At 31.1% G+C, this 15,162-nt stretch overlaps 1 long non-coding RNA gene across 1 annotated transcript; it reads right to left on the reverse strand.

Annotated features, from left to right (window-relative positions):
- Positions 1-300: 300 nt before the first annotated feature.
- LOC140886390 (uncharacterized) lies at positions 301-2,020 on the reverse strand. The gene is made up of 4 exons (XR_012151537.1): positions 1,943-2,020; positions 935-997; positions 523-588; positions 301-368 (listed from the first exon to the last, which is right to left on the reverse strand). It is a non-coding gene; the product is annotated as an uncharacterized lncRNA (long non-coding RNA).
- Between the last annotated feature and the right edge of the window lie 13,142 nt (positions 2,021-15,162).

The following is a 15,162-nucleotide window of genomic DNA, read 5'->3' on the forward strand; positions in this document are numbered from 1 at the left end:
AAGTTGCTAAAATAGAAAATTGAAATATTTGGTAATAGAGTATTGACCAAAATATTATATATGAAGTTGCTAAAGTCTAAACCGGTAAGTTCGATCCTACCCCATGGGTATTACCTCATGGGGTAGGTGAAAGTATGTGATTGGTGCAAATCAAATGGCTCCCACATAATTTACACCAATCACAAAAGGCCACATCACCCATGAGGTATTACCCTATGGGTAGGACCGAATTATCCAGTCTAAACCAGAAAATTTCATATGGACTAGATAGATATTGAAAGAAGGCACCGTAAATCATACCTGTCATGCCACTGTCTTCTTACTTATTCTTCTTTTCCAAAATTTTCTCATTCTCGCTCCCAAATTTCCTAAAACACGAAAAGGAAAACAAATAAATAATAAGTGCGTGTCGGATTTTGCTATATACTAAATCAGAAAGAAGAAGAAAAAATCCCCACGTTGGTTGGATTTCAACTTTAATTAGAAAAAACAAAACATTTAAAACATCATCTACGTACGTACCTTGTGAATTTATAAATAGACTTAACTAAAATATCATGAAACCAGCGAACAATCACTGTACAATCACTATAACAAGTAAAAAACAAATTAAACCACAAACAAAATAATAAAAAGGATAGTGTCATCCCCTCTAAAAATTCACACACATCAATTAATCAACATATATATATATATATATTAATTTTCAGCTGTCCAACCATTCCTGCCCAACTCGTCCCCGACCAATAAAACCCACTACTGGGTTTTAGTTGTTTTTTTTAAAAAAATCGTATCACTAAAACTCACTATCGATTTTTATTTGTCGGGGATGAGTTGGACATCATTGGTTGGGCAGCTGAAAATTGATATATATATATATATATATATATATATATATATATATAATGTTCGCTACAAAAATAAAATAGAATACCTAGATTCCCTCCTCTTCGCTATTGGCTTAGAATTTTTTGTCGTTATTGGCTTATCGAAATCCCTAAGAAGAATAATAAAATATAAGAATGTATATAATCAACCTATTCGATTGAATTGAATTGATACATAGTTAGTGTTTGAAAGAGCTTCTAAGAAGCACTTGCTTCTAAAAAAATCTCCCAAACAGTATCTTAAGAAGCCGTCGCACATAACTAAACAAAACAAAAGATTTAATTATAAATATATTTGACTAAGATATCACCTCGGTAACAAGTAAAAAACAAATTAAATCATAATAATAAAAAATAATAAAAAAAAGAAGTGTCACCACCTTTCCTATCACCACTCACCAACTCTAAAAATTCGAACACATCAATTAATCAACAAATATATATATAATTTCCGCTACAAAAATAAAATAGAACACCTAGATTCTCACCTCTTCGCTGTTGGCTTAGAATTCCTCGTCGCTGTTGGCTTATCGAAATCCCTAAGAAGAATAATAAATATAAGAATGTATATAATCAACCTAATTAATAAATTAATGTTTGTAAGCTTTAAAATAAGTGATTATAAAAATTTTGTTAACAAATTTGTTAAGAAAATCTCCATAATCACTTATTTTTAGAGTTGTTCGCTGAAGCAGAAAATGAGAAAAACAGCCGCACATAACTAAACAAAACAAAAGATTTAAATGAATGTACGTATTTTGTAAATTTATAAATAGATTTGACTAAGATATCGCCACAGTAAAAAAACAAATTAACCCATAATAAATAATAAAGAAAGCGTCACCACCTCTAAAAATTCGAACAATCAATTAATCAACAAATATATATATAATTTCCGACAAAAATAAAATAGAACACCTAAATTCCCACCTCTTCGCTGTTGGCTTAGATTTCCTCGTCGTTGTTGGATTATCGAAATCACTAAAAAAATAATAATATATAAATATAAGAATGAATATAATCGACCAATTCGATTGAATTGAATTCATACATACATCATAATTTCTGTTAGCGGAAGGTGTACTGGAGAGAAGAAGAAATGACTGTCATCTGCCAGCGGCACATAACTAAACAACACTAGTCTTCTCGTTCTGGGAGGAGCAGCTGACGACATATTTCTCGACTCTTCTGAGATATTTCTCGACTCTGCTTGGGATGAAATACTATGGACTTATTTATAATATTTTCATGATAGAATTTCACATCGCTTTCGCTTCTCATTAATAATTTAATATTATCTTGACTCTCAAAAATATATTATATTATCTAAATAATATCTCTCTTATTTTTTATATCATTAACTATTTCAAATTTTAAACTCCGTGTCTCGTCGGTAGGATATAGATGAGCAATATCAGGTTCGGTCCGAGCTTTTGTTTTGAAGCTCGGGCTCAGCTCGTTAGGGAATTAAAAAGCTCGTGAGAAGTTTGAGCTCGGCCCGTGATTTGCCCATTTATCTTACTTACAAGCTTGGTTTGAGTTCGGCTCGTTAGGGCTCATTGGGCTCGCTAAGCGAGCTCGTTCTCAAGCCACTTACAAGCTTTTTATCTGGCTCGTTTTTCTAGCTCATCAAGTGCAAATGCAATAAAATAATCTCTAAAAATTAATTATAAACTAAAATTGATAACAAAAACAACATCCCAAATTATTATATCAAAAAGCTTATAAGTTGTTTTAAAGCTTTTAAGCTCTCAAAATTTTGTTTGTCAATTTTTTTTAAAAACGACTAATAAGCTGTTAAAATAAGTTGTTTATAAAAATTAAGGAAAATATTTTTTGTCAAAATAAAATACTTTTTAAAAAAATATCTTATTTTAATATTTTATCTTTCTAAAATATCTTGAATATTTTCATAAATCTCCATCGTATCCTCCACCCATTAAATATTAAATATTATTTTTAAAAAAATTACAATTACAAATCACATAAATTTTTTTAAAATAAAATATTAAAACAATTTTATATTTTAATATAGATTTATTTTAAAACTATTTTCGTATATGCATAACTCGAAACATTATTTTCAAATAATTATATCCTTTTTGATAATTTTGACAATAAAAAAATCTTATAATACTAAATATATTAATATTTTTTAAGTTGTTTAAAATAAAGTTTACTCAAACACTTTAACAACTTACTTTTAAAATAAGTTATATCAGCTTATAAAATAATAAAACAGCTTATACTCTTTTTAATAAGCTTAACCAAACACCCTCTAAATGTTGTTAGATACACATATATCAATTTATTTAAACTCCATAAATTCTAAAAACCTTAGATTAAAAATCTAAAATCCCCGAAAAATACCAATAAATCCTGAAACTAACATATATAATTTTTAGAGCATTTAACTATCTAATTCATAATCAATTCACTTTAAAAATTCTGAAAATCCTAGATAAATAAATCTGGAAAAATTGAAATAATTCTTTAAGTAATTCAAAAAATTCATTCGTACCTCAAATCGCCTCAAATATAACACCTGCAACCAACAAATAATCACATATCAGTCATATAATTTCGAATTAACCAAAATCCTCAAATTCGAAACCCTAATTATGAATCATACCTTCTAGGCTCCGAAAACAAGCTCCAAACGACTAAACAACCTCGACTCAAGGCTGAACGACGGTCAAAGATTGCAGGGACGGCGGCTAGGCGACGGCTTCCGGAATTGGATTTGTCGACACGAGCTTAAAACTTAGGAAACTGGGTACTGGTAGAAAGCCCTCATCGAATGGACTCCAAATCAATGCTCAAATAAATTTTTCAAGCAACAAAGTATTAGTGTTTTGTACATGCCGCCGGCAGGATAGTAACCCCATGATTGGTCAAAATCAGTGGGTCCTACGTGGGACCTACTGATTTTGATCAATCATGATCCGCCACGCTACCCCCAGGGCACTACCCTGGAGGTAGCATCGAACTAACCGTAGATCGGGGATTGAAGTTTCGAAAACGAGGAAAGAATATAGAAGACAAAGAGGGCGATATGAAACGAAAGAAATAGAGTGGAGAGAGAGAAGTTTATACAATTGGTCCTTGCGATTCCGTGTTCTCTTTTTTTTTTTACTAGATACATGAATATTTTATTAATTTTTTTATGAAATAATATATTATTAATGTTCAAAATTAATTATCGAGAAGACAATATATATTTAAAATACTAATATTATCAAATTTATATTTATGATATATACGTTTGAAAATATATATTCACAAAAGGAAAAATGATACAATTTTTTTGAAAAAAAAAATGGAAAATGTTAATGAAAAAAAAATTGAGAAAAGGTGGATAAAAAAAGGTGAGAATCTTGGATGTCATGAAAGGCAAAACACGATTATAAAAAATCTTACCCTCAATTCAATGAAGAACAATCAACAACGCCACAAAGTTTATGAAAATTTGATAAGTTGATTTGATACACAAAGCAAAGCTTTGTCATAATTCTAGAAAGAATTATAATTGATAAAAATCAATTTCCATAATTTTTAATTCTCTATTCAATAATGAATGTATATGTTGTATTTATAATACAACTACAAAATAATAAAAGATAAAGCAAAATAATACAAAGATATATCAAAAGGATATCATCTAAAAGTTTCCTAATAGGCATAAAATACTCAAAATAATAAAAAAATATGAAGAAAAAAAATACAAAAAAACCAAAAACACACACTACACGTCAAGTTTGTGTAAATTACGTACTAGTGCCTAAGCTCTTGGCTCTGGTGCTTAGGCGCTGAAGCTGTTCAAAATTGTGCATAATTTTTGAAAAATTCATATCTCGAGTTTTAGCTGTCGGATTGGGCTGAAATTTAAACTGTAGCTTTATAACATCCTAAAATACATTTTGGACGGTGGAGATCAAATTTTGATCAATTAAGAGTTGCCAATAAATTTCAGAACTCCACCTCGAGCTCCATGCATTCCAACTTGGCTCACCAACTTGATTGTCATGGATCTCAATTACTTTTAATCTCAATGGCAAATTATGAGAAAATTTTTAAAACAATATGAATTTTCGATAGCCTTCTAGATTCATATCAAACTCTCATTCTTCAAAAATATTTGTCCTCAAATCTTGCCTTTTTCCTAGAAGAAATTTAGCCAACAACAACGGTTTTAGTAAAAACCATTGTAAAAGACCAAACGACAACGGTTTTTCAAAAAAAAAACGTTGTCATTCTAGTGTTGTTGATACCACAATTTGGTGTAGTGATCTATAAATTTGAAATCTAATCATACCAAGTCTATCAATCTAAACACAATCTTATTATAAGTAGGGGTGGGTTTTCGGTATACCATATCCAAAATATTTGTATGAAAAAAATTCATATCGATACCGATATCAAAATTTTGAAATTTTGGTGTGGAAAAAATCCATATTGATACTGTATAGATACCGAAAAAAATGTCTATATATCAAAAAAATTTCGATACGGTATCCCAAAAAGTCGGTATTTTGGTTCGGTATCCCAGCCATAATTATAAGGTCCAGGATCTCGCCACTGAGCTCAGGTTGTAGTGTCAATCTTATTATAAATACTCATCATATCAAAACTGATATGACATTCACTAATTGGGTACAAAACTCTACCTCATTAATACTCAAGATGAGTATTCGTGATATCATAATTGGCAAAATATTTGACAGAGCTGATGAAGAGTTGTTTTTTGGGTGTTCAGCTCTTATGATGAACAAAATATGATGAATGTTGTGAGATCCCTTATATATGTATCATATAGAGATAGTGTTTGAGAGAGTTTATAAAAAGCATTTCTCATCTTTTCGTTAACAAAATTTCACAAAATTTCAAATTTTTGCTAACAAAACAACTGAGAATTGCTTTCTCAAACAACACCATAGTATCACCATAGTATCATTGGGAAATATCATAATATGGAAAATGCATGGTTTCGAGTGTGAAAATGAGTAGTCTCTTTTCAAAGAACGTCATTAAGATCCCAGGTTGGATTTATTTGATGACCTTTTTTTGTACCCTATCCTTTTCAGGGGTAATTCGTTCCTACATATGGGGTATGTAAGATCAAGGCCAATAATTGGCCAATTTCATGTGGGCTCCACATGAATGAAATGCATGTGTGGCCACATGATGGCCACACAGTACACCTGCAGCATCGACTTACCCCATTTGCAGTTCGTTTACATTTCAACATTGCATATCTCACATGATATTTTTCAAACATTAAGATATTGTTCGTGACCACTAAAAATATTTATAATCACTAAAAAAAACTAATCGCTTAAAGTAATTAAGTATTCACTCGTTTTTTTAGAAGTTACATACATTAAGCAAATAAAGTTAAACAACAGTCAACAAAATGAATCCAAAGACCTGAAATTTCGTCACCTTGCCTCCACACATGCAAAATCCAACACTAAGCACGAGCATTATTTTATTAAACAATTGAATCCCTCTTCAAAAATTACACTAATCACATTATCCAAACTCCAGAAATTCTTAATAAAGTCAGGCAGGCTCAGGCAAGAAAAACAAAATCAGCCAGATCTACATCAGAAGACTTGATATTCCCCAGATAAGGTAACCTCTGCTCTAATTTAAAAAAACAAAAAAAAGAAAGCAAATTCTGCAGCCACACTGTATGAATGTCGATTACAACTTGGATTCTTGGCTAAATCTTGTATACAAAACATTAATATAAATCTATGAACTGTATAAAAACAACAGTAGGAACAATTTCCTCTTTCTTGTTGAAGGAAAAAAAACTTCACAACATTGAAATAAGTAGGCTCCTTTCCTCCCACCCGTTGAGTTCATGTCATTCTGTGAGAACGGTTTATCACAAACCGGTACCTTCATGCGCATTCTCCCGTAAGTGTTTGCAATTGGCCACAAAAAACTTGCACTAAATTATTGATGCTTCTTCACGAGCATTAATAATTAATTGGAAGCATGAACATAAAAATAAAATTTATGCGATTTCGAGAAGCATCATTATAATATTTAAATAATGTGTTTTTTCAAGAGCATCTATATAAAGATTACAAATGAAAATTATTTATGAGTTTTACATTGAAAAGCACTCGTGCTGATAACGTGTTATGAATTTAGTTAGAAAAAGGAGAAAGTGAATGAAAGAAAAAAATATAATAGAAAAAGATAGTGTAATCAATTAGTTCTCATTTTAACTATACATATCTATTTATAGAGTATAGGAAATATTACACAAAAAAATATTACAATTAAATCAATCATCTAAATATTATCTATATATAACAAATTATGAATTTTTTTTGAAATGTAGAAGTAATTAATTTATAAATTATAAAAAATTGAAGAAAAATCATAAGTTAGTAGTGTTTGAAAACAAAAGTGAAAAACTAAAAATCAAAGTTAGGTAGTTTTTGATAAATAAGTGATTATAGTGATTTTAACATTAACATTTTTACTAGAATCACTCTTGAAGAATCATAATCATCATATGACTAATTTTTGTATTTCAATTATTAAGTTAAGTAGAAGCTAACATATAATCTGAGATTAAAAAACACATAAGAGTGATTCTTTTAAGCCAAAATATAACAATAATTTTTTTAGAGATTTTAAACACTCCCTATGTATAATGATTTATGGAGGCTCGATGTGTAGGCACGAAGCCACCCTTGGGCTAGGGTGGGCTCCAACCCCACCTATTTTTAATTTTTTTTTCTAGATTAATTTTTTAAAGAAATTTTCAAACTTCATCCTCATTTAAAAAAATTCTCGTCTATTTTTTTTATCGTAGGTTTTGAAATTATAAGATTTTGGGCAAAAATTTGATAACTCTAATATTACGTTGAATATATAGTTGCTATTATTTGAATGCGATAATATTTACTATGACATATATGAAATGTGAATTTCGGTTTGAATTTTAACCTAAAAATCTATAATTGCGAATTTTGGGAGAAATAATCAGTTGATTGAAATAGTTGAGAATTATTGATCTTGTAAGTATTATTAGGTTTGTACTGATATTTTTCGATTTAGAACCTAAAATTAAATAATTATGAGATTTAGAAAATTTTTGAAATTTTCTGGTATGATTAGATTTTTAGCCAGGTAAATCGGGGAATGAAGAAATAAAAAAATATTAATTTATTTTTAACCAAAATATTATACATCAATAGTCTAGAGACGAGCAAACTATCCGTTTCAATCGAAATAATCAAACTACTGAATTACTTTGAAAAATTAGTTCGTGTTTATTCAAAATTTCAATTTAGTTTTAAAAATATTGGTTAGTTCAATTCAATTTCGATTTTAATATAAAACTTTGATTAATCGATCGACAAAGTGAATGTTATAAATAAAATTTAAATATTATTTAATTTTATAATAAATTTTATTAGGAGGCAATACAACTAGATTTGAAAAAATATTTTTAATAAATAAAAAATTAAATTTATTTAGTTCAGATTTTATATTACATTTTTGAATTAAAACATGATTTTAAAAAAAAGTAATAAGTTCGGTTAATATGGTTTCCGACTTAAATAATAGGTGTTTTCGATTTAGTTCATTCTGTTTTGCAGTAAAATTCGATGTATTAGATTTAATTCGTCGATAATTCGATTTTAGAATGTTTGTTTTAGTTTTAGTTGAATATTCACCTTAATTATTGCTAACACGGGATAGAGCCAGACCTAGGTAGCCTTAAATCTTGTCTCCAGCCCCTATCAATAACATCTAGAATCTTTTAAAATTTTTCATGTCTATAGTTGCATGGAATTATCTGGAATTTATTTGTATATGTAAGAAATGTGTAGATATAAGTTTGTAGATTATGTAGATGGTGAAACATTCTCGAGAGGTGATTGATCATTAGATCATAGCCAATAATTGTAGAAAACAACTATTATAAATAAAGTGTTCTCATTTGTAAAACTTCTTTACCTTTAGATCGAATAGATCGTAGCCAATCATTGTAGAAAACAACTAGTATAAATAGGTTGTCGTTCACATTTGTAAAACATGAAGTTGTAAACAATCTTTTCTCACTCTAAAAGTCCCTTCAAGCATTCTCTTGTACTTAGATACTTGCACATAATTTTTGGGATAATTGCATCAACATACTTTGTGAAAAAGCAAAAAACATTACAACAAATATGGTAATAGACAACCGCGTGCGGAGGTGTGGACAAGGCCCATGTAATTTTCTCGATCAACGAAACTTTTGTCCTGATTCTCCGTCACCTTTAGCCTCCAAAGCCTTTGATCACCTGGTCCAATTCCACAGCAAGCGAACTAAGGCGGAACAGAATCCCCACAGTCCACGCGCACTGATTCGAAAGAAGGCAAGGGATGTTGCACTTTGGAAGCTCCGATCTCACTTCGGAAGCTCCTATCATTGATGTCATCCATACATCATCATGCTGACATGATCTTGGACAGTTGGCCTACGGAGTTCGAACATTTTGATCCCTAATCGGGCGTTACGATCTCATTGCTTTGTCCGAATTAAGTTAGCATCGTCCAATCTACCCGATGATCAAAAACCCTTCGGACCATTTCTGGACTTCCTGATTCTAATTCTCAACTCTTTAATCTAATTAAGAGATTTTTTTTAATAATATTTAGCCAATAATAGCAGTGATTACAAGCGTAATCACTCAATTTTGAATACGGTTTACTACATTATCTCTCATATTTTAAGAGAAACATTTCTTTCCTCTACGCCTAAACCCCAAAATTTTAAGAAAACCCATATTCCGCCACCGCCGCAGAGCAGCCAATATCCGCCTCAACCAACCGATATATATATGTTATGTCGATCATTTAATCCAATATTTGATGATGCAGTCTTGTGATCAAAGAACTCTTCGAGGAGGAGTGTTTAAATTCGAAGCAGTGGTGGTTTTTTGGGATGGTTTAGATATAAAGCTTCCTACTTGTTGTTCGTGCCCTGAGGGATCGGCGAGTGTCCCGAGTCCAAGAATATGGTGTACGTACTGAAGAGGCTGAAGAGCCCACCGAGCTGGCGACCCAGTCCCAAGGTGTGGCAGAGACTATTCTGCAAATTGATCCAGAAGAACCCACCGGAGGAGGAAATTGATGAATGTCTCTAGGTGGATATAGTTGAAAATGGGTTATAACTTATAAAGAGTTGAAAAGGGGTTAATTCTAATCGAGAAGTAAGCTTTCAAGTTTAAAATTACACGTATTATAAGTTATTGTTTAAAACAATTCATATAAGTTAAATATTCATATAACTTTAATATTTATTTTGTCACTCCCATTCACTTGTTTTGTTTTCCGAATATTCAAATTTTTTTCCTTTTTATTTATAAAAATATTCATCTAAATAAATTTTACATTATTACTATAATATATAAATTATTAAAATATGTAAGACATTCTATTAATTTTAAGTTTTGTTCAAGAGTAACAAGATATCTCCAGCCTTATAGGACACCTTTGCTTTGGACTCGTGTTCTTCTCCAAACCCCGGATTTGGGCTTTGTATTAATAGGCTGAAACCTTAGTTCAGTCCAAATCTTTCTACTTTTGAGTCCAAGTATGTATTTATTCTGGGAATTGGGCTTTTCTCTTCTTCTTTTTTAGTACAATGAGTACTGGAGTGGTGGCCCAAGAAGCCACAAATTAAATATTTTTATTTTTTAAAAAAAAAAAAGGAAAAGAAAAAAGAAATCTAGCTAGTGTTGACTTTTGGGTGTAATCTTTTTGTACGATTTCCTTTTTTTTTTATTCCCCGCTGATCAGTTACCCCATCAAATGGAGCTAGAACAGTTTCATCCTTCCCCAGACATTTTGCAATTAAATGTTTAAATAATCAATTAGCTAACTAAACGATCAATCAAAAAACTAGGTAACTGGTTGATGTGTTGGTTCTAAGATTTCATAAGCAATTGCTCTTCCACTAAAACTAATTAGTTAGCCACAAAAATTTACATCATAGCTAACTTCGACAATATACGAACTAACTTAACGATTAATCAAGCTAACGAAGATGTGTTGGTTTAAGGTCGTGTTTGGGAGAGCTTCTAAGAATCACTTTTCTGTTTTTTTTTAATAAAATTTTGAAATTTTAAGTGTTTGAAAGAATTTCTTGAAGGAAAATTAAGAAATGCTTCTTAGAAGCTCTATCAAACACTGCCTAAAAATCACTTCTTGGTTTTTTCTTTCAAAATTTTGTTAAAAAAAAAAATGACAAGTGATTCTTAAAAGCTTTCTCAAACACTAACTAAAGTTTGATAAGCAATTGCTACTTTACTTGAACTAATTAGTTAGCCACGAAGATTTATCGTCATACAAGGGTTGAGTTATTTTGTTTTGTTTGAATTCGACTTTGGTTAATTTAATACGTCAAAGTTCCATATTTTTCTGCGATTGACTTGAATTCCAATCTTTAATCCTAGAAAATTTATAGACAAACGCATTATTTATTGTTATCATTAATATACTTATAGATATACATGTACGCGTAAATTAGAACTAAACAAAACAAAAGTTGTCTTCCATATGAGAGCATGTGCCAAAGCAAAATGAGTTGGCATAAGCATGAATTATTGACAACGATAGTCGATGCAAATGCAAAAGCCAAAACACATTCACACACCAAATCCCAACCTCCATTCGGACTCTCTAGAATGAATTTTGACCTCTTGGCCAAATAATTATCATTTACACCATACATTCCGAAATTTAAGACTAGGGGGGAAAAAACGAAATGCATTGAGACTGCACCGCAATTATTATTAAAAATTGCATAAATAGATATAAAATAAATTTGAAATCCACTTAATTATGTTAATATACGAAAGTCTATAAATTTATAATATAATCATATCAAATCTATCAATCTAATCACAATCTTATCGTAAGTTTTGAGAATTCTAGTAGATGAGATCCTACTTGTACAGACAATGTATCAAACCCAAATTTAAGGGTTGAGATTTATCAATATGTGTGGGTCATAAAAAAATTTCAGTAGATCCCACAAATAATGATAAATCTCTACTCTTAAATACATCACTGAGATAGTGTCAATAAAGATAAAATGAAATTATTTGAGGATTGGTCTCGTCACTAAGCCCATGTTGTATTATCAATGTAAAGGAATGTTCTCTTTTTTGTAGAGCTGTCAACTTGGGTTAGGTTCGTCGGGTCGACCCGTTCCGCCACATAATTTAAGTGGATTAAGTTGAAATTTTTTCAACCCAACTAAATATTGGTCTAGGTGGGCCAACCCTCCTAAGACAACGACCCGCGCGGGTTGGATCGCGGTTTGGATAATTATTATTTTATTTTTATTATAATATATGTATTTTTAATGAAAGTTGTAAATTTTTTTGTATTAACTACTTTATATAAAATTTACACGTATGAAATCAATAATTAAAATTTTTATTAATATGTTTCTATTAATATTTATTTATGAAATACAAATTATAATTAATTATAATTATTTTTATTTATTTTTATTTGTACTGAGCCAATCTACGGGTCGGTTCGCCTAATCCACAACTCATCTTGGGTTGAGTTGAGTTGAGGATTTTCAGTCCGTCGGAATGGTGGGCCGGCCCGCCCTCGACCCGCCAAAATATGGGTTTTTGGTAGAACCGTCAGTTTGGGTTAGTCCCGTCGGGTCGGCCCGGCCCGGCCCGCCACACAATTTAAGTGGGTTGGGTTGACATTTTTTCAACTCAACAAAAGGTGGGCCTAGATGGGCCAACCCGCCAAGGCCCGCGACCCGCGCGGGTTGGCCCGCGGGCCTGGAGGATTAATAATTTATTTTTATTTTTATTATGATATATGTATTTTTTAATAAAAGTTATGAATTTTTTTTATATTAATTACTTTACATAAAATTTACACACATGAAATCAATAATTTAAATTTTTATTAATATATTTCTATTAATATTTATTTATGAAATGATATTTATATTTAATTATAATTTTATTTATTTATTTTTATTGTCGTGAGCCAACCCGCGGGCCGGCCCGCCTAACCCTCAACCCACCTTGGGTTGGATTGGGTTGAAGATTTCGGGCCCGCCAGGATGGTGGGTCGGCCCGTCATCGTTCCACCAAAAGATGGGTTTTTGGTGGGCCGGCCCGCCCCGCCATGGGTTGGCCCATTTGACAGCTCTAATTTTTGGTGGTCTGACCAATACTGCCATGAGTTTTCCCATATGACAGCTCTACTTTTTTGTCATAGTATAAATATTTACATTACATCTTTACCGATACTGCCATGAGAGTATTAGAAAAACTGTTTTTTCTATGATTTGGACACACCGAAATTTATTTCCCAATTTGACTTTCTCTTCTGCAAAAAATTTTCACTTGAGAATTTATTGTGCACTATTTGAAAAACTTATAAATTTTCAAAAAAATTTTGAAAGAAAAAAAAAAACCACTTTAACACTATGTCTTCCATCTCTGAAATCTCACCGAAAAAAAAATAAATTTCAATGATATCAACAATATATATCAAATTTAATATTATTTCTTCTCATCTTTACACGTATTAAATAAATAGCTTAATGTCAATTTATTCATTTATTATACACACGCAACACGTGTACGTATGCATTATTTATTCTCATATTTTTATTATTTTGTTTGAGAAAAGTGCCCTCAGATATAACTTTCCTTATATACATCATATTGATTGACATTCCAAACTTAAATTTTCTCATATTAACTATTATAGTTTTTATTTTATTTTTCAAAATTTATAACTATACGTTTATTTAAATAAAATAATAATAAATCTACACTTTAAGTTTAACTTATTAATATATTTTATTTAGATCTCGACTTTATTGAAAATATATATAATTTTCATTAAATAAAATCGACATAAAATATTTTATTTAAATCTCGACTTTATTAAAAATATATAAACTTTTCATTAAATAAAATCAAACATAAAATATTAAATAAATTTACATGTATTATAAACACGTAGTGAGTGTCAATGATACCCTATATTAGAGGTGTTAAAACTTAAAACCGGCTTGGTCCGTTCCGTCAAACAAAATAGATGGATTGAATCAATTTCTCAGTTAACCATCATAGATTAGATAAAATGAAAATAACTTTTAAATTTAATTTTATATTATTTTAAAAATAAAAAAATAATAATTTTAAAAATTTTTGAAAAATAAATATATTATTTATATATAACATAAATATATTATATTATTTTATACACGCGCAACACGTATGTCACATCCTGGCCAAGGGCTGGTTTTGACCCGTAACCGGCCAGTGGTCAATGGGCCGGTTAATCGGGTCAACGGGCTGGACCCGAAACCGGGACCGGACTCGCAAATGTCCGGTCCGGTCCCGATTTTTCCTTTGGAAAACCGGCAACCCGCCAGGTTGAACGGGTCTGACCCGCCGGGTTGGAACCGTCCAACCCGCCGGGTTGGACACGTGGCGCCCAGATGATCCAACGGCCACTAGAAAGTGGTCGTTGGAGCTCTCAACGGCCAAGATTTCGTGTCCGTTAAAACATGGTCGGCCCGCCGGGTCTGCCGGAATTATTTTTTAAAAAAAAAAAAAAACCTACTTTTTATCTATAAATACCCCCAACCCCCTTTCATTTTGTTTACACAATTCTCTTTTCATTCTCTTCATTCTCAATTTCTTTTAATTTCTTGAATTATCAAAAATATCAAGTTTCGATTATTGATTTATTGTCAATTGTTGATTTATTTTCATATTTATACAATTACAAATGTCCAGAGCGGGATCAAGTCGTAGGGGTGACAAAGGAAAAGGAAAGAAAAACAACATCATACCACCCGAGGTCAAGTATCCTCAATTCAATGTCGATGGCTTTGATCTTGAATATTCCGATGATGAAATTCAATAAATTCGACAAGAGGCGCAACAAAGACAACAAGTTGAACAACCATGCCACGTCATCATGCAAGTCAAGAAAGTATGAACGATCTGGCGGCCTCTCAAAGACAAACTCGAGCAGTGCCTCGCCCGACATCCGATATATTCACCAAAAATTTCGACAAGGTGACGCTTTCCTCCGGTTATTTGCAAGCCAAATGCAAATATTGTTTAAATTTTTACAAATTTAAACAAGGAGGTGGTTATGGAACTTTGACGCGGCATATCGAGAAAAATCATCCGGTGGAAATTGGGATTGATTGTGTTCAAACTCAAATTCCGGCATTCTCTTCTCAATCGGG

Source organism: Henckelia pumila, chromosome 3 (genome assembly GCF_033568475.1).
Source record: "Henckelia pumila isolate YLH828 chromosome 3, ASM3356847v2, whole genome shotgun sequence".
Taxonomy (NCBI): Eukaryota; Viridiplantae; Streptophyta; class Magnoliopsida; order Lamiales; family Gesneriaceae; genus Henckelia; species Henckelia pumila.